At 38.2% G+C, this 21,574-nt stretch overlaps 1 protein-coding gene across 2 annotated transcripts in view; it reads right to left on the bottom strand.

The window, feature by feature from the left end:
* SLC25A13 (solute carrier family 25 member 13) overlaps positions 1–21,574 on the bottom strand; it is a 185,142-nt gene that overhangs the window by 89,678 nt on the left and 73,890 nt on the right. The gene's annotated exons all lie outside the window — the stretch shown is intronic.

Raw genomic sequence — 21,574 nt, 5'->3', positions numbered from 1 at the left:
TCGTTTCTTCTTAACCTCTACTATGAAACTAGAAGAGGACTGACAGAAAGAAACAATATGAAAAGTGAAGAAAAGAACAATATGAAAAAGCTAACTTCTCTTACTTTAAAAAAATTTACTAGTCTTCACAAATTATTATTGTATTAATGATTTTTTCCCTAGCTTTCACATCTTTAAATATATCTACCAAATCTACTCATTTTTAGGAACAAACTGTCCTGATAGCCTTTTTTCTTTCTTTCTTTCTTTTTTTTTTTTTTTGCTTTTGGCCTCTATTTCAAGAAAAGGAAAAAAAGAGAGAGAATGTTCTTTAAACCTCTAGAAGTTGCTAAAAATTTTGGCCCATGTTTTCACTGTTTCCCTCAAATTTCATACCTCCATCACCCTTGTACCCACATAGTTACTAGTCCATGCTTTAAGTGTTTCCAGAAATTTTTAAAGACTTGCCATGAAGAAACAGTAGTACTGCCATTAACCTAAGATTGGGTGTGTATCTGCACAGAAAAGGCAGTAAAAATCAGAATTATACCAAGCATAAATTTTATAAAAGGTGGCAGAAAACCTCAGGTTGGCTCTGATGAGGACAATAAAATAGAAGTCTAAAAGTACAATCCTCAATTTATTCTGACTTCTCCACTTTTAAGAAAAAAAGAGGCTGGGCAAAAGAAAAATGAAGTAAATCAAGGATTGGGGATGGGGAGTGGGAAGAAAAGACACTTCCTGAGGGTCTGATCATGGGTCAATAAAATGAGGTATGTAGGAAACTCTCTTCAAGTTTCCTTCCAGCTCTAAAACAACTGAGAAATTATCGTCCTGAAATTCAGACGACTTGGGTTCAATCCTATTAATAACAGCTAACATTTCCTGAGTAGTAACTGTAGGCCAGGAATTATTCTAATGGCTACTGGTATAAATACCTTAATATCTTGAAGACAGACTTTTGTCAATAAAACAGATATGAATCTAGAGAACCTTTAACCTCTTTTCAGTATCTAAATTTCCATAAGCTGTACCAAGCAGGCCCAAAAGAGATTCACTGAAGGTTTCCACAATCTTCTAATTGAGACCAATAAATAATAAGAAATGATGTTCAAATGATAAAGATGTGACTAAAGGGGAAAAAATTACTTGGAAAAAAAAAAAAGTAGGACAGTTTCTTAAAATGAAATAAAAATTTAGAGATAATATGAAAACAAAAATAGCTTTTTGGTTTATCCTCAGTTAACCTGAGTGTTCCATTCTGCCAAGCATTCAGGTGAAATAAAGTTTTAATTTAATAATCGTAGGATAGCTGTAAAAGATAAGGCCCTTCCTCTTCTTGACCCCTCCCCTTTAATGTTACATAGAAAGTAACAGAAAGAGATTAAGCAAATAGCTAATGAGTTGACATATAAAACTGCAACACACATTATCCATTTTATTTTATAAGCTAAAACTACGAACAATCTTATTTCTTCTATAAAATAACTAACATTCCTGACTGCTTACTAGAACTTAGAGACTTAGAACTGAGCCTAGAGAGCTTTTTCTACTACTCAACAGAATTTGTCTCTTTTATGCAAAATCCTGCCTGAAGTATCACACTGAAATTTAGTCGCTCTGAAGTAAAGAGCTGTGATTCCTAAGACTTCTCTGAAATGCAAAAACTGACAATCCTATATACACGCACTACTGATGATCAGTTTTAAGAAATGTTTATATAGTGCATATATATGTAGACATGTCTATATAAAGGTGCACATATATATTTATTGTATATTCTTTCTTTCCAAACAGGTTAGTAGTCCCTTGAGAGCAGACGGTGTATTTTTCACATCTGATTCTCTCACCATGCCTGTCATGGTGGGGGAAATAGAGAAACTCCTCACTAAGTAAATAGTTGAATTAAAACGCATCAGAAAAGGTTTATAATAGCAAGGTAAGGTCAGTGGCATTAATCCTTAGGGCACTGCAGTATCCACCTTACTGAGAAGCTATTTCAACCACCATTTCTTAACCCTTTAGTGAAGTGCATAAGAATCATCAGTTTTGCTTATTAAACCCCTAGACCCACTCCTGAGCTGATTCTGATTCAGCAGCCCAAGAATCCACATTTAAACCAGCACCTCAGGTTCCCCTGATAGAAGGGGTCCAGGGCCTCATTACATCAGGACCTGATCCACAAGAAAGAATTAAACAGTTCCAAGAACTATACTTGGATAAGTGCTAAACTGCAAGTGATCCTCATGGCAAGGAAAGAAAAGTTTAAGACGGGAAGAACTTGACATGTAGAGGAAGGCTTCTCGGAGAAGATAAAACTTGATCTAGGCCCTGAAGGCTGTTGAGGATTTATTCAGACAGGAAGACTTGTGAGGGAGTTTTTCAGTGGAGAGCAACTGCAGGAATAAAGGTCTGTAGCTCTGGAAGTGACTTAAAGGTTCCATAAGACTTTTGGATCAAGGCTAACCACGGTTACTGAGACATGACAAGATCGTGCTCCAGGCAACCACAGATGTTGGCGTCACCTGCCAGCAGCAAATATTATTAATTTTAAATCCCAAAGACTTGATGCTACATTTATGGTGAAGAGTTTGCTATGGGAAGAACAGGTGCCAAAGGACTTTGCAGGGAAAAAAAAGAGACCTGGAGTTATTTATTTTACCACCTGGTACAAGTTCTATACAATTTATTTTTCATTCTCCTGACTTACCTAACAGAAGTGTAGGTACTCAAATATCGTAAGATTGTCAGGCTTCTCTAATTGGATAAACCAAATGAGATGAGAAAGAAGGAAGATTATTTGGTAAAGAAGAAACCTACAGATTTTCCAACTTACTTTTTAAACTCTTTTAAAAAATAAAAAATTAAATATTGCCACTCCTGAAAAGCCACACATTTTCTCCAAATATATTTTATTGGCTTGAGTCTCTGGATTATTACTCCCTGATCTGATAAATCATTCGGAGACATTCATTTTTCTGAAATGTTTGTCTCTATACTTTCTTTAGAGTTTATGAATAGAAACAACATGTATAACACAATAGTAACAATTCAGTGGATCCCTGACATTTTCTCCCCACTCTGGTGGGCAGAAATTATACTACTTGAGATTAATAAGCTTTTCTTCTTTCAAGAGGTACAGATGGCTTTCCTACCATTTGATTTTTGTTTTCATTTCTTCATTCTTTGTATAGAAATGAGAGATAAATATCTTACTCCAATTTTATAGCTAGAAAACGAGAAATTTTAAAACATGGTAAATTTCAAGTCCACTTCTGTTCTTTACTTTAGTTTCCATAGGCAGTTCCATGAGCTTTACAATAAAGACTGCAGGAGTTGACCTTAGGTGCCATCCTACTACTAAACCCTAGCCACCCTCTGACTTTTCCAAGCCTAATTTGTGGTCCTGGAGAGGAAAAAGAAAATCCAAAGTGTTCTAGACTCTCTGATTGAGGGCTTTCAAACAAGTATCACTTCACATATCTATCACTAAAGGTCTCCCCGATCTAAAATATGGAAATCTCTAAAAATCTTATCCCAGGTTGAGGTCAGATAGGCAAAGAAGCAAAACCTAATGTGGCACTAGACTGTGAATGCTATATATATATATCTACATACACACACCTACATATATGTACTCACACACACATATATACGACTCATTCCTCCTGAAAGTAAAAACAAATTAGAATTCTTGTCTCTTAAATAAATTTATAATCATTGTTATTTCAGTCTGTATAAAAGAAGTTATATTTGGAAGGCCTATGGTCCCCATACCTCCTTATAATGGTGGTGGTATTAAAAAAAAATCAATAAATAAGCTCATGGTTCCATTTAGTTTATTTGTGAGACTTTCCTTTCTCTACAAGTATTTCTAGCTTAAAAAGTTCATTGCATTTTTTTTAGATCATAAAAAAGACAATTACAAAGTGGTAGTTATTTCTTTCCTAGAGATAACCTCAAAAAGTCAACTAATTTTCCTTAAGTTAATAAATTTCCCAAGCTACAAAGTATGGCCATAGAGGAAATAGCTGGGACAGAGGTCACAGAAGGTCCCAAGGAATACATTAAAACATTATTAGAATAAATGTATTCAGCAAACTTAAAGGATACAAGCTCAGTATACAAAAATCAACTGTTTCTATACACATGAATTGAGCAATTTGAAAATGAAATTAATAAAACAATTAGTTTCACAATAGCATCAAAAATAAAATACCTAGGAATAAATTTAACAAATGAAGTGCAAAACCTATACTTTGAAAACTCTAAAACATTGTTGAAAGAAATTACAGATGACCTAACTAAAAGACATTCCATCTTCATGGATCATAAGGCTTAAAACGGTCAAAATGACAATATTCCCATTTGAGCTACAGATTCAGTGCAATCCCTTTCAAAATCCCAGATGATTTCTTTCAGAAAATTCATATGGAAATTCAAGGGACCCAGAAAAGCCAAAACAATCTTGAAAAAGAACAAAGTTGGATTTCAAACTTGCCACAAAATCACCATAATCAAGACTGTATGGGAAGTGGATGTGGCTCAACTGATAGAGCATCTGCCTACCATATAGGAGGTGCAGGGTTCAAACCTATGGCCTCCTGGCCTTTGTGGTGAGCTGGCCTACATGCAATGCTGCCACATGCAAGGAGGGCCATGCCACGCAGGGGTGTCCCCTATGTACAGGAGCCCCAGGCGCAAGGAGTAAGCCCTGCAAGGAGCCACCCCATGGGAAAAAAAGTGTAGCCTACCCAGGAGTGGCACCACACACACGGAGAGCTGACACAGCAAGATGATGCAACAAAAAGAGACACAGATTCCCGGTGCCGCCAAGAATGCAAGCAGACACAGAACACACAGCAAATGGACACAAGAGAGCAGACAATGGTGGGGAGGAGGGGAGAGAAATAAATAAAATAAATCTTAAAAAAAAAAATAAATACATTCTACTAAGAAAGACTGTATTACTAGCACAAAGACAGACATATAGAACAACTGAATAGAACTGAGCATCCAGAAATAAACACTCACATTTACAATTAAGTGATTTTCAACAATGTGCTGAAAGCAATTCTATGGGGTAAGATCAGTTTTTTCAACAAATGATGCTGGCAAAACTGGATATCCACATGCAAAAGACAGAAGCTGAACTCCCTACCTCATAATGAATACAAAAATTAACTCAAATGGATCAAAGACATAACATATAAGAGTTAAAACCATAAAACTCTTAGAAGACTCATAAGGTATGAATCTCCAGGACTGTGGATTAGGAATGATTTCTTCGATGTGACACCTTTCACACAAACAAGAAAAGAAAAAATATATACATTGTATTTAATCAAAATTAAAAACTGTTGTGCTTCATGGGACTGTGTAACACAGTGAATCCTGTGGTGGAAGAAGGACAGTGGTTAACAGAATATTAGAACATTCTTTCATGAACTGTAACAGATACATAATACTAACACAGGTTGTTAATAATCGGTGTGTGTGTGAGGGGAGAATACACCAAATGGAAGATATGGGTTAGAGTTAGTAGAGTTAGTTTTGTATTTTGATGATGATATTACACAGTTTGTAACAAATGTTTCATGACAATGTAAGGTGTTGGTGGTAGGGTGATGTATGGGAGCCCTATATAATGATATGAATGTTTGTTTTGTAAGTTCACAACTTTTACTACACACTTATTGTTTATATATATTCATGTATGAATGATACTTCGATAAAATTTTCTTTAATGAAAAAAATTATAGGGAAAAAAACTGCTGAGCTTTCAGGAACTCTAGATTGCATAAAGAGTTCTTACAACTCAAAGATAAATAGACAAACAGCCCCCTTAAAAAAAAGGCAAAGGATCTGAATAGATATTTCTCCAAAGATACACAAATGATGAATAAGCACATGAAAAAAAGGTTCAGCATCATTAGCTATCAAAGAAACGTAGATTAAAACCACAACAGGATACCGTTCTACATACACACGAGGATGGTTATAATAAAAAAGGTAGAGAATAACAAAATGTTGCTAAGAATATGGATAAATCAAAACTCTTATACAATGCTAGTGGGAAAGTAAAACGGTGCAGCACTGTAGAAAACAGTTTGGCAGTTTCTCAAAATGTTACAGAGTTACCAGAAATTTCACACAAATTAGGTACATTCCCAAGAGAAATGAACCTATTATGGTTACATTAAACTTTTACACGAAAGTTCACAGGAGCACTATTCATAATAGCCAAAAAGTGGAGACACAAGTGCCCATCAACTGATGACTGGACCAACAAAAAATGTGAATCAACTCCATACAATGGAATTATTTCATCATAAAAAAGAATAAAGTACTGATCCATGCTATACACGGATGAACTTTGACAACGTTATGCTAAGTGAAAGGAGCCAATCACAAAAGCACACATATTGTCCGTATTAGTTCAAATGCCATACAATGGGTTGGTTTAAGATCAGGAATTTATTGCCTCATGGTTTCAGAGGCTAGAAGGCTTGCTTCCTTCTGGGGTTGTTATCTTCTGACTGGATGGTAATCTGGGGTTCCTGGACTTTTCCGTCTCATGGCAATGCACATGTCAGTGTCTTCTTTTCCTTCTGTGTCCCGCTGACTCCTACCTTCTCGCTGCTCTCCCGCGGCTTCTCCCTCTGTGGCCTTCTTTATAAGTCCTCCAGTAACAGGATTAAGACCTCTCCCGATTCAGCTGGGCCACACCTGTACTGAAGTAACCTCATAAAAAAATCCTATATATAATAGGTTCACAGCAACAGGAATGGATTAAATTAAGAGCATGTTTTTCTGGGGTAGATAGCTCCACGCTACCAAATTGTCTGATTCCATTTATATGAACTATGCAAATTCTAGAGTCAGAGAGTAGATCAGCGGTTGCCTAAGGTTGAGGGTGTTGGTGGAAAAAGGAAAGTGATCATTAGAAGATATGAGATTTCTTGCTGGGTTGATGATAATGTTCTAAAATTTGATTGTGGTGACGATGGCACAACTTTGTGAAAAGAATAAAAGCCGCTGAATTGTACACTTCATATGAGTAAAATATATGCCATATGATTTATAGCTCAATAAAATAGCTGTTTTTAAGATGTGCCTGTCAGATCTGCCTCTTATGAATGACGTTAGACAGATAACTTAATAGACCCAGTTCTTTCTATCTGTAAAATGGGAATAAAACAGATCTTAAAGAGCTGTTTTGGAGCTGTGTCTAGGACAATTTTTTTTTAACATAGTAGATAACCAATAAAATGGGAAAATTCCAAAATCTAAATTCTTAATTATAATGAAAACTGTTATCTAGGCATCAAATATTTATGAGTGGTAGAAAATAATCAGACACAGTATGATTTAGAAATATCAGAGTTTACACATTTCTCAAAAGCAATAATTTTCCTCAAATATTTAAAACCAGTTCTTCCCTAAGCTCATATACTAAAATTTTAAAAGAAAAGTGATAAAAAACTAAGTAATTTTCTATTACATTTCTGAAAGCATGAAATTAAGACAGATTAAGAACCTCCACTCTTTACTTTGAAGATCTTTGCCATACTAGAAATATTTAATTGGCAAATTACTTGCACATGCCATTAAGTGGTTAGATTGAATTTGTTTTTACAAATTCTATGGGCTCTTATTCCTTAACCTCCACACACACTATAATCTGAAATCATCAAGGTCTTCACTTATGCAAATGTTAACTTTCTACACTTTTGTTTCCATACAGAATAACTAAATTAACCCACTTTAATTTCTAAAAGAGTCACTTTTTAAGCCTCAAATCAATGAAAATGAGTTTCCCATGAAAATAAAAGATTCATCAAGCTATATTATTTCAAACACTGAACCATAATATCTCTCTCATGGATTTTAAAAATTCCATTAATACAATAAAAACAAAAAGGATGTTTTCGAGCACTGCTGGGTGGCCTCACTGTCTCCGACCAGCTTCTCTGAGGTACTTTTTCTAATGTGTGCTAAATCCTTAAAGTTGTGGTTTTGCTATAAAGGAAATATTATTCCACCCTGCTGATATGGTTAACAACAGCTTATATGGCCATCATCTTTTAAGCAGTCAGCAAAAGAGAAACTGTTAAATTCGTAAGTTAAGTAACATAACGGACTAAGTTGATGCAGACCTATCTCTACCGCCGAACACGCCAAAATCAAGGTTGCCATTTAAAACTCTTTTGACAAGTGCCTTTTTATATTAATCACAGTTAAGGGTCTGAAGAGGAAAGAAGTATTCTGGCTACAATTCAGAGTCGCTCAAGCAAATTCTGAGGGAAAATGGGTACCATTAAAATGGAGTAAGTACAGAATAAGTACTTCACACATGCAGCCCCTCTCATTAAAAACTGAGTCCTCTTATAAGCTCCTGTAAACTTTAATATCATTCTGAACATGTAGGTACAGTGATAAGTATCTTTAAAAAAGAATAAGCACACACAGAGACACAAAAACTGAGCTGAGTATTATACTGAAATCATATATAGTATAGGCATAGGTAAAAAAAATTAGGGCTAATTTAAAACTCTTTCAGTTCTGTATGTAGAGAGGGATGCAACTGCCCTCATCTGAGGCTGCATGGCATCCAGGAAAGAACAAGGTCCTTCTGGTGCCAGAAGATAGAGTTGAGGTTCCTATGAAATCATCACTTCCCCTCTCTGGGCCAGCTTCCTCATCCATGAAAGAAAGCCACAATAGTCCGGCATCAGCTGCAGTGAGAACCCTGCTCTCCTGGCAAGTTTACTCAAAACACATTCCCAAACCCCACGCACAAAGATTTTTTTTTTTTACTTCCCCCTTCCCCTCCCCTGCCCCCACCCTGCTGATTTTGCTGTCTGTATCCATTTTCTGTGTGATCTTCTGTATCTATTTCTCTTTTTTGTCTTCTCTTCTCATTTTCTCCTCTAGGATTCACCAGTGTTCCATCTTGGAGAGCTCTGATGTGGAGAGAGGTTCCCTGTCAGCTGTGCCACTGCAGTTCCTGGTTTCTGCTGCACTTCACCTTGACTCTCCCCTTCATCTCTTTTTTGTTGTGTCATCATCCTGCTGCATGACTCACTTGCACGGGCACTGGCTCACCGTGTGGGCACTCAGCTCACCACGTGGGCACTGGCTTACCATACAGCACACTTTCTCTTCTTTTTCATCAGAAGGCACCAGGGATTGAACCCAGGTCCTCCCCCATGGTAGGCGGAAGCCCTATGACTTGAGCCACATCGGCTTCCCAACACGCAAAGGTTTTGATTTGGTAGATATGAGATGGAGCCAGGGAGCCCACAGTTGTAACAAAAATTCCCACGTGAGAAACTCTCATTGACTGTATTGATAAGTATCCCTCATTCTAAAATCCGATGGATCTATAAATCCTCAAGATTAATACACTATTTAAGTTTTCATGTAAATGCTGACTAACAGCAATAACAATAAGGATAAGAGTAGCAGGTATTAAGTGTTAGGTATTAATCGTTTATCACATGCATCAATAAAATCAACAGCAGAGAGGCCAACTGAGATGTTTTCAAGCTATGTAGAAGAAAGAATATTTTCCATTGAATAGAATAAATCATCAGCAGGGCTTCCCAATAGCAAAAGTATGTCAGTTAAAATGGTGTTTGGAGGCATAGAACAGACTGTGGTCATTCTCCAGATGTGGAAGCTTGCTTTAATCATCCTCTATGTTAATTATTAACTTTCATCACCACCAGAGAAAAACATAACCAAAAAACTTCAACTTTTCTAAATTCTTAAAGCAGTACAAAGTAATTCATTCTCTAAATGCAAGCTTAAACCTGTATTGTTTAAAAAGCCAATTTCCTAAGCTACTTTCCTTAGACGGATGTTATCAAAAATAATTTTCTTGCAAAAGCATTAACATACATTTAACCCTACTTAAATGCCTCAAGAGCAAATGTACTACAAATGTACACCCACAGTGATCCCATATTAGTATAAAACTATTTTATTTCAATTAAAATGTCTAACTATCCACCCCCAACATATACCTAAACTGTAATTTTCTCTGAGAACTTCCAATATGTTCTTGATTTTGTTTCCTTTATCAACCTATCAGAGCAAAAACTGCCTTGCAACTGTTGGAAGAAATCAGTCATTAGCAGCAAGATTACAGCAAATTTTCCAATTTAGAAAAACTGTATTTTTATCTCTCTCATACTGAAAGAATAATGATATAATTTTACTATTTTTAAATGAGCAGTGCCATTTAAATAGTCAAAATTTCCCAGTGCTCCAAGTTTTAGGATTTACTGTTAGCTTTCTGGTCTATCTTCTTTCCTATTCACAAGTTCTCCTCTCCTTTAACTTACACACACACACACACACACACACACAGCATAAATTCAGAATCTGGTCCCTACCCACCCAGTCTTTTAAAGAACAGTAACTATCCAGCAGTAGTTAAGTAAGGAGGTGGTTTCACATGGTTATTGTGATTTACTCTCTCCAATTGACATTTTCCACTTTTCAACAGGCCTGCCTTTTTTTTTTGGTCCCGATTTTTAAAACAGAGTGATAAAGCAATAAAAGTATAATATTTTAGCCATTTGAGCATGGACAAGTCTCAAATTATCCCACCAACTGGAAGTGGTCTTTGATACTACTATCTTTCAAAATTGAAGCCATTATGGTCAATTGTGCAAATCTGTATTTAGCTTCTTTGTAAATAGTGGATTTTTGACCCAATGAACTGGAACAGCTTCACAACAGTCTCTAGGGTCTCTAACAAGATATTCAGTACCCAGGCATGCCACTGTTCTCATCAATATTAGAGCCATTTACTTCCAAAATTCACAACTGTTCTTACTTGGAGTTCTTAATCTTTACGGGAATATATATGTATAGAAGGAAATATACTTGGCTCCCCAAAATAAAACATAATCCACCATAAGGCAATAAAAGTTTCTTGTACAAAAGTAACATAATATTTTCGTGAAATACCAAAATCAGAGTAAGTATTTCTATCTAGGTTTGCAATGAGTCCCTCCAAGAGTAACAAACTTTACCCAAATAATATGTTCCTTCTGACTTGTAACCATTTTTTCAGACAATATGATAGCTTGGAGTTATCTTTATTTAATATTAAGTTTGGGTGCTAACTTCACAACTTCTCATTTCCACACTTTTGATTTTCATTATTTTCTACAACCTGCATCAAAATGACTGAAGAAGGTTGCTTCCACTTACTCTTTTTTATTTATTTATTTATTTATTTAATTCCCCTCTCCTCCCCCGGTTGTCTGTTCTCTGTGTCCATTTGCTGCGTCCTGTTTCTTTGTCCGCTTCTGTTGTCGTCAGCGGCATGGGAAGTGTGGGCAGCGCCATTCCTCGGCAGGCTGCTCCCTCCTTCCCGCTGGGCTGCTCTCCTTATGGGTGCACTCCTTGCGCGTGGGGCTCCCCTACGCGGGGACACCCCCGCGTGGCACGGCACTCCCTGCGCGCATCAGCACTGCGCATGGGCCAGCTCCACACGGGTCAAGGAGGCCCACCCGGGGCCTGAACTGCAGACCTCCCATGTGGTAGACTGACGCCCTAACCACTGGGCCAAAGTCCGTTTCCCCACTTACTAGTATAATCTGGCCTGTTTTCCCATAGCACAACTTCACTTTTGTCACAGCTGGTGACAAAAGGCTGGCCAAAATCTAACAGTGTACTTGGAAAGCTAGTCAGTCAGAGAACTAACTAGCTGAGGGGGACGTTAGAGATCAAATCCTTAGTGCAATGGGTTTTGTTTATAGTACATGCACAGAAGAAAGGTCCTGCTCAAAAAAGGTTGATAAATGTTAAAGTTAAGTAGATATATTTTTCTGCAAGACTTCTGAGAGCCTTAATAAACTAAATAAATTAGGCTGTGTGATTCTCTAAGAGGAGAGCCCTTTTTCACAGAACACTTATTAACATCAATAGGAAACACTACTCTAAAGCAGGTAACTTAAAATATCTTTCAAGAGGGAAGATTAAAGGACAAAGGGCATTGTCATTTCCAATAAGAGAGTAGGGTGGCACTAGTTTCTCCTTGACTCCAATCCACTCACAGAGCTAAAGCAGCAAGCAAGAAAAGGTGTTCCAATGTAGCACAGGGCATTAGCTTCTTCCATTCTGGACATATCATGAAAATCACAACCAATTCTCTTTCAGAGGTCCAATAAGACAGTCAATCAAATGGCTTGCTATTATTTTATAATTTGTCAGATACTCTACAGTTTTTTCACTTACTGAGAAATGTCTTTTCAGACCTGTTTCTTATACTATAGAACATGTTGTCGGATACATTTCTCTTCCTAGTATATTCAAAACCAAAAGGCATCCAAAGACTAATGACTATTTTTTATTTATATATATATATATGTGTGTGTGTGTGTGTGTATATATATATATATATATATTTTTTTTTTTGAGGTACTGGGGGCCAGAGACTGAGCCCAGGACCATATATGTGGGAAGCCAGTGCTCAACCACTGAACCACATCAGTTTCCTTGAGTTGGTTTTTTTGTTTGTTTTGCTTGTTGTTGTTTTTCCAGGAGGCACTGGGAACTGAACCTGGGACCTCCCATGTGGAAGGTGCTCAACCGCTTGAGCCACATCCACTTCCCCCATTTTATATAAAGATTTATTTTTATTTATTTCTACCCTCTTCCTTGTTTGCTCGTCTTCTTTTCAGGAGGCGTGGGAACCAAACCCAGGGCCTGCAATGTGGGAGGTAGACACCTAATTGCTTGAGCCACCTCTGTTCCCTTTTGTCGTGTCTCTCTCGTGTTTCCTCACTGTGTCTCTTGGTTGCATCATCTTACTGGGCCATCTTGTTGGGTCATCTTGTTGTGTCAGTTTGCTGTCTTGCTCATCTTCTTTAGGAGGCACTGGGAACTGAACCTGGGACCTCCCATGTGATAGACAGAAGCCCAGCTGCCAGAGCCATATCTGCCTCCCTCCTCCACTATATTTTTAGGTCATACATAGCTGTTCTACAATCAATGCTTTTAAGAGCAATGCTGTTAAATGTCTACCAGGACAACTGACTCTCTGTCTTTTGGCAGATCACTGACTTCTCTGAGATTTGCTATAAGCTGTGGAGTCTCTCCCCAGAAAAACACTCATTTATGCAAAATACAGCCAACAATTGCAGCAGTGGGCTCCCAGACGCTGACCCAGGATCCCAGGTTGAAAACCCTAATCTTTAAATTCAATTAGAAACTGCAGATCCCACCACACCACTACCACCTCCACCAGTAGCACAACACCGGATAATGAAACTGGGTCCTTGTATTCACATACTAAGAACAATGTTAAAATTGCATATTAAAACATATTTCATGAAATTTGCTTCACAGAGAGGAAAAATATAAAGAGAGGTTAAAAAGAGAAAAACAGGCAAATGACATTACACAGATAAGATATTTCAGATTTTAACCAAATGAAGTGCTACAATATAGGATACTTTAACTTTCAAGTGATCCAATTGTGACTTTCATTCCAAAAAAGTAGGAGTCAGTTCTTACACTACTATTGAGTTATGCTGTTAATGTCATCTACTGAACATACTACAACTGAAGAAATATCAACAAATAGGAACATGTACATAGCCAAGTTCATGTCTTAAATTAGCATTATGAAAAGATATGTCAAGTATTTCAGATTAATACTCTTAGGAAACACAGACACATGCACTTTTTCTTAAAACTCACATTGAAAACACTTTGCTCCCCCAGCATCATTAAATAAGGAACATGGTAAAATGAAAGTGTTTGGGGACCTATTCTTCACGGCATGTCTGCACCAACCTGTTCAGATGCCAGGTAAACCCTGTCAAACAGAGAGTTTCTGTTCCTTCACTGACAAAGTGGGGACAATTATCTGCCTGCCTCACATAGAAGCTGTGAAGACTAAACAAAGATCACAGCACATCTGCCTCTGGCTTTGTCCCACTCCAGTCAACACAAAAAAGAAAACCTTTTCCAAGCATCATTTTCACCCTGTCCCTGTCCTCCCAAGAATCCTATGGTGACTCCCAATTACCTATCTTATCAAATAAAAATTCTTGCTCAGGATCCCTGTGGTTGGGACTCCATCAAATAGCCATGACTTACCCAAATGCCCGTGTCTCTTAAGTCACATCCCTAAACCGAGAGCTTCCTCTCCCATGGAGCCCCTCCATCCACAACTGAACAAAGACCACCTTCCCGGCCCTGTCTGCCACCCTGAGCATCTCCCCTCCACACAATTTCAGTTTACACCAAAAGATAAAGCTTTCCTGGACAATGCCCATGTCAAGTGCATTTCCACAAATAACCTGGATGTGCACGTAACCGAGGCAACGTTCTATGTAAACTGAGAACTCTAATGCAGGCACACTCTTCCTTATGGCACTGTGGGCACCTGCTTAGATGGACAAGGGGCTCACCCCTCAGAGCACCAGTGTATACACCACCAGAGGGAGGCAGTGGGGCACAAAGCAACAGGCAGCCAGAACAGGCTGCCATCCTGCCTCCACCTGATACAGCTCCAACAGCGGCCAAGTTACTTAACCTCTCCGTGCCTGCTTCCTTATCAGAAAAATGAGAATTATAGTAGCACCAACCTCATAGGTTACATGGATTAAATAATAAATTATAAGTAATGTACAAAGATAAAAATGATCACTTTCCTTCTTTCCTGAGAATATGTAAAACCACCCATCTTTGGATCAAAACAAGCTTAGTAGCTACGATCCGGTAGTGCTTGGTTGGTTTTTTATGTTTGGTTGGGTTTTTTGGTTTTTTTTTTACATCTTCTCACCCCACAGCCAATCAAGGAGCCAAGTCATACAGATTCATTCCAGAAATGGTGTCCTGGTGGGGTCCAGAGACATGACTCCAGGCCAGACCTTCATTACTCTCTGCCTAGACTGTGGTAGCACCTCCCAAGTAACCATCACCTCCACGTCTCCATAGCGCCAACCCTTCCTGCAACACATAACCCATGTCACCTCACCTCACCTCAGTGTTTACACATTTCCAGTCAGGGTTTGTTCAGACAGCCTCCATCCCTCTCTACCCATTTCCCCTGATTAAGACAGTATACCCTGATATATTATATATTTTCTAGTTGTTTACTTCTCCCTAAAAATGTAACCTCCATGAAGAGATGGACTTTTTAAGCTGTGTTCACTGCTCGATCTCCAATCCTTCAATATAGCAAGCATTCAAAAGACATCTTTTATTTATTCTCTTGATGATCTCGTCCATTTCAATGGCTTCAGACACCATCTATTTGCTAATAGCTCCCAAATCCCATACTCATATATGTAAATGTCTATTTGAGATCCAAGAGACATCAAACTAATACCTCCAAAAGTGAGCTCCTGGCTCTTCCCCCCCAACTCCTACCTCCAAACATGCAGTCCTCTCCATCTCAAGTTGACAACTCTATCCTTCTAGTTGATCTGGTCAAAGACATTGGAATAATTCTGGGCTCCCCTCTCTCACACCCCACATCCAATCCATCAGAAAACCTTGCTGATGCTCCTTTCAAAATATATCCAGAAATCAACGACTTCTCCTCATCACCACTGCTATCTTGCCTTGCCACTCTGGTCCAAGCCATCATCAACTTTCACCAGGATTATTACAAGAGCCTCTGCTATTCTCTACACAGCAGCTAGAACGATCCTGTTAAATATAAACCAGCTCTTGTCACTCCTCTGCTAAAAATCCTTCAATGGCTCCAAGGTTTTACAGCAAAAGTCAAAGTCCTAACCTTGGCTCCCTGATCAGATGTGTTACCTCTCTGAGCTCTTTTCCTACTCAGCTCCTGCTACCTCACTCATTTCCAGCCACACAAAACACCTTGCTGTTCACAGAATGTGCCAATCACATTACAGCCTTAGAACATGGACAACAGTCATCCCTTTTGCCTGGGACAGTCTCTTTTATCTCTAACCCCAAAGCTTTATGGCTAATTCCCTCACCTCTTTCAAATTTTTCACTCAAGTCACTTTCTCAATGAAGCTAATCCTAATACCCTACTTAAGAGAGCAGTCACTCTGACATCTATTCCAGTATTCTTGGTCCTTCACCATCTCTACTTATTTTCTCCATATCACTTATCTCCTAACAAACTATAATTTTATATTTTATTATATTTATTGCTTATTTGATCCCCTTGCTAGAATATAAGCTTCAAGAGGATTAAAATCTTTGTTTTATTTACCTATGCATCCAAGGCGACTAAAACAGTTTAGTACATAATAGTTGTGCAATAAACGTCTGCTGAATTAATTTGCTAGATGATTTAATGCATTTGTTGAATGACTGAATGAATTCATCTCTTTCCCCAGATATTCAAGGTCATCTTCAATAGGACCCCAATCTTTACAATTTCATCTCATTCTTAACCCTAAGATCCTGTCACAGGGAGATCCGGACCTTCCTGAGGCCCTGAACACATTCCCCAAACCCCCATTCCACCCTAAGCCTTTGACCACATGGTCTCTTCCACCTCAGGTCCTCCTCTCTCCACCCCATCTCCAGGGTCCATTTTGAACACCAGCACCAATGTTTGTGTGACTCTTGGCACCCTTCATTAACTTCCCTTATATCCCCTGAGGATAGTACCGGCCTTGAAAGATGGATCTGGGTCTTTCTTATCTTTGGATGTAAGCAACACCTAGTGCAGTATCCCATACAGAACAGGTGTTTGGTAAAGATGATGATGACATCAAAACTTCACTGACAGATAGGGAAAGGGCCAATTAGCTGGGTCACATGCTCTTTTGACCCAGATTCCTCTCCCAGCTCAGTTCCCTTTCCAGAACACCATCCGTTTACCCCACCCAATGCCTACAACCTGGTTTGGATTCAAATCATCACTGCCAAGTACCCCTAGAGCATCCTAAACTCTTACCTGGAAGCAGCTCCCATATCCTGCTGTCATGTAACTGCAACTCAAGGAGCTAGGAGAAAAGCCAGAAGTGCCACTGCACAACCCCACGAGCAATACCCACCGAGGTGAGCAGCCAGCCCAGGGGTCAGACTGCACTCAAGTTCTAAGAAGACCTACTGAAGTTCTCATCTCACATGACTGCATGACACCTGCACCCCAAGGAAGGGTCTGAGAAGCAAAGCAGCCAGGCTCAGAGCCTGGAGTCAGATGTAACTAGATTCAAATCGTGTCCCTCCAGTGGCTGTATCTAGCTGTGGGAACTTGGACTGTCATACTCTTGATCCCCAATGGCCTCCTCTCTAATAGCGACAAGAGCATGATTTCATAGGGTTCTTTTGAGGATTAAATGACAAACTATATGTAAAATGCTCATCACACTGCCTGGCACATAGTATGTACTCAATAAATGATGGTAATTATTACGATCTTTATCCTCATCACCAGCAAAAGTTTGAGGGATACAAACGTCAAATTTCTTAGTTTCCAACCCTAGCTAGGGGTCTGTAAAGTATGTGTTCAGGTCACACCACTGTAAAACCAGGCTCTTATAAGTAGCTCAGCTCATTTCCTATTATGGCAAATCAGGAACAGACTATTGGCACCTCAAAACCAGGCATTTTTAAGTTGCCACAGCTCCTTTAAAAATGGGAGGGAAAAAAAAGCAGTCATCACTGCAGGGAATCGTATATTGACAAGTTTCTATTTACAGGTGTACTCTCATCCTTTAGGGCTAAATGTGCTGGCTTGTCATGTTCATGATTAGTACCTCTCAGAGCCACAGATGATAAGAGGTCAAAACTGATCCATCTACAGGACATTATATATCTTGCCATAACCTACAGAATTGTGTGGGAGAAAGGGTAAACTACAGTGTAAACTATAATCCATGCTTAGTGGCAATGCTCCAAAACCTTTGTGTTTTAGGGTCCACACTCCACTGGGTTTGTTATACACTGATTCCTTGTCTTTCCACATAAGGTCAAAAAGGTCAACTGAACTAAAGGAGAACCCACATCCCCCATCTACCTACAACTAGTGAATCTTTATTACATATTCTTATGTGAAAAAGAAAATGAATGAGATTTATTAGCACTGAAGATTCAAGTAACTTTGACTTATTGTTTCCCAAGTTAAAGTTTCATTTTACTAAAACGTATGACAGAAGATTTTATCATAACCCAAATTTTTTAGCATTTGTAAGTAGTATTTAAACCAGTAAATATTTCAAGTCATATTATACACAAAGAAGAGAACGCTCTTTGTTTCATAGCTCATAGCAAACACTCAAACATCACCACAATATTACGGTTTTACTAAATGTTTTAATTTCTAGTCCTAACATCATCATCTTCACCTTGCATGTGGGCCCGTTAGTACTCTGGTACAGGAGGCAGCAAAGTACGCCCCATTGGCCCACCAGCAAGTTTTATGGAAACACCACTGCACCCATCCATCTACACAGTGTCCACAGCTACTTTCATACTGCAGCAATTCAGAGTTGAGTAATTGTGAGAGAGAGCCTATGGCACATAAAGCTTAAAATATTTACTATTTGGATTTTTACAGAGAACGTGATCTAGCTTAACAAGCAATGCTTGCTTTTTATCTCAGAAGTAAAATTCAGCTCATGTGCCTCCTACCTTTTTTCTGAGAAGTTTAGCATCGATTTGTATTGGCAGTAGATCTATCTACAAAATGGTAGAAATGTACTAGCGTCATCTTTAGAGGATAATATAAGTATGTACTTTCTCTCTTTCAATACTGTAGTCTCCACAAACTCAAAATTTCCAAATGGTGGGGAAGTGGGCAGATTGACATTTTTTACTAAATAAACTTATTTAAGTACTTAAAAAATTATTTGTAGTAGCCAAAACTGGAAATGTCCCAAATGTCCATCAACAATAGAATAAATACATTTTGATAGTCATGAAGTGGAATAGTATAAAGCAAAGAAAAAAAATACAGACAATAATGTGGATGAATCTCACAGATAAAATGTTAAGCAGAAAAGTCAGAGCAAAGAGCACCTTCCATATCATCCCATTCATATTAAGTTTAAAAACAGGCCCAGCCAAGACACAATATGTTACTACTGGGGTAGGGGGCAGTGACTGAGACAACAGTGCTGGTACCATTCTCTCTCTGATCAGAAGGGTGATAATACGAGAATATTCCCTGTGCAAAGAATTATAAAGATAACATACTTATTATTCATGCATTTTATATTTCAATAGTTTCCTTTGAAAAATTATAAGTAAAAAAAAAATCATCATATAAAATAGGCTAAAATGCAAAGGAAAATATTTAGAAGAAAATATTTTCTTCACATATAAAGAATTCCAAGTTATTAACTAGAATTTACCTCTTACACTAATATCCTGTCTTATACCTGTTGAAATCTCAAAATGTACGCATAAACATTGGGTAGCAAAATAAGAAAACATGGTGAAAACAAGAATACTAGAGATAACTTACCCCTCAAAGGAACTAGGAGAATATAATGAACTAGATATCAAAGGGAAAAAAATGGCCTAACCAAGAGCTTTTCATTAAAGCAAACACAGGGAATGACCTAGACAAGAACAAGACCTCGGAGAAAACAGGGCAGGTTTCTTGGAAATGTGACACTTGTCTGCCTCTCCTCCATCAAATTTGTGTTTAGTGGGTATCAGAACCAGCATTAGTGGGTGTAGGACACCCCCAGCTTGTTGACAAACACATGTGCACTGAGCTTAGTCACAGAATCCCTGCTTCAAACAAATGCTTATGTGGAAACCCAGCATGTAAAGACATTAAACTGTAACTGCTCTCACTCTGGATGAGCTGAAGGCTGTGGGGTACAGGGGCTGTGGAGGCCACTCGCCCAGGAAGGTCCTGGATGAACCTCTGCCGGGTGTGAAGACAAGTCTCCCCATGATGACCAGGATTGGCTCAGCCAATCTGGGAGGTAAAAACAGAGCCCCTTTCTCTCTTGCCATCCCACGTTTCCCCCTCCCAATGGTGAATACTGAGAGAGCCAACCTCCTGAAAAAGGAAAGAGTTCTTCATTTTTAAATTAAAACCTTTATTTCAACTTCACAAACAGAACAGAAAAAGTCAGCTCAACAAGTTATAGACAAATTACTCCTAAAAAGTTCTTTTTCAGGCACTTTTATTGCATCTAATTCCCACTGCTTAGTTCAGAAAGATACACAGATGAACATAGATTAAATGACATAGTCAAGGTCCCCTTATTAATGAAAATAAAATGAAGAGAGAAAAAAATGCTTAACTTTACTCATATCTCACAAAAAACCAAACCCCATATTCTTTTTTTTTTACCTTTATAATTAATATAGTACCAACTTTGCTTGTGCTGATGGATGTAGGATGACCGAATACCTGAAAGTAACTTGTTTCTGTCCCTGTTGCTAGGTTAAGAAGGAAAGAATTGTATGTAAATTAAAGGTAATGAGGTTCAACCCTCTCTTGGAGTCAAATGCTACTTTTGGTGGCTAAGAACATTCTGTTGAAGCAATGAAGTATGAAAACCGGCTTTGACCAGTTGGCTGAACCTGTGCAGAAGCCCCTGGCTGCCCTCACTTTAACTTACTTAATTAACATAGTAAAATTCCTACCCAGGGGTGGAGTTATCCGTCCCTTTCTTGATCATGCAATGCATGTGCGTGATTTCCTGAACATACTAATCATATAATTATATAACCAGCTATGTGTGTTCACCCATATGCATAAAAACTAATGCATAATCAAAGCAAATGCTAAGTAGGAACTTGGGTATTTAAGCAAGAGTGAAACTGCAGCACGGGGAGTTAAATCTGAGTCACTTTAGACTGACCTTGGCTCCTTAACCTCTGAGGATGTAATAAATATGAGTTTGGCTAACTCTTGTGTTGAAGTTTTCTTCATGCCATCTCTGGTTATCTATAAAGGCCCTGCCTAGAGGTTTCACACTACAAAAACATTACAATTTTCTTAACTATAGTCCATAAATGACATTAGTTTTATTTTTTTCCCATGTACCACCACTATGAAGTGTAGGTTGGTGGGAGATGGAATGTGGTATGAGAAGGGGTAGAAGATGCTGGATGTATGTCGAATGTTTAATAAGGGCAAATGTAAATATGTGGTAATGGTTGGACTTGACAGTAACACATTATAATGAATATAACAAATACTGTTGATTTATGGATGTGATGGTGGCTAAAACAAGTAGTCTAGGAAGAGTAATGTTAGATGGAGGACAGCTGGAGGATAATATTAGGAATGTATAACAATGATCTTGGAAGTAGATGAGGATTATAGTTAATAATATGAATACAGGAATGTTCTTCTACTAAAAGCTTATTCCTGAGTAAAGGGTTTACAAGGACCTAAGGGAGCAAGGGCACCACTGCATGTATTTCTAAAAGCCTCACATGGACAGATAAGAGGATACAGATCTGGATTTTCATTCTCTTAATACAAGAGGTTAATAAAACTCAAATGGAGTTTTCATCCAACTCCATTTTTTTAAAATGTCTTCACTCCATTATGAGTTTCCAGGAAATGTACCTATTGCTAGCTCCTTCTAAAGGTAACTACCATCATGACATCCCTTTGGCCACCAGATCCCCCATATCACTTTCTTTGCTTTGT

This window comes from Dasypus novemcinctus, chromosome 5 (genome assembly GCF_030445035.2).
Source record: "Dasypus novemcinctus isolate mDasNov1 chromosome 5, mDasNov1.1.hap2, whole genome shotgun sequence".
In the NCBI taxonomy this organism is placed as follows: Eukaryota; Metazoa; Chordata; class Mammalia; order Cingulata; family Dasypodidae; genus Dasypus; species Dasypus novemcinctus.
Note: the sequence above shows the minus strand (reverse complement) of the source record. Positions and strands in the feature narration are given on the sequence as shown.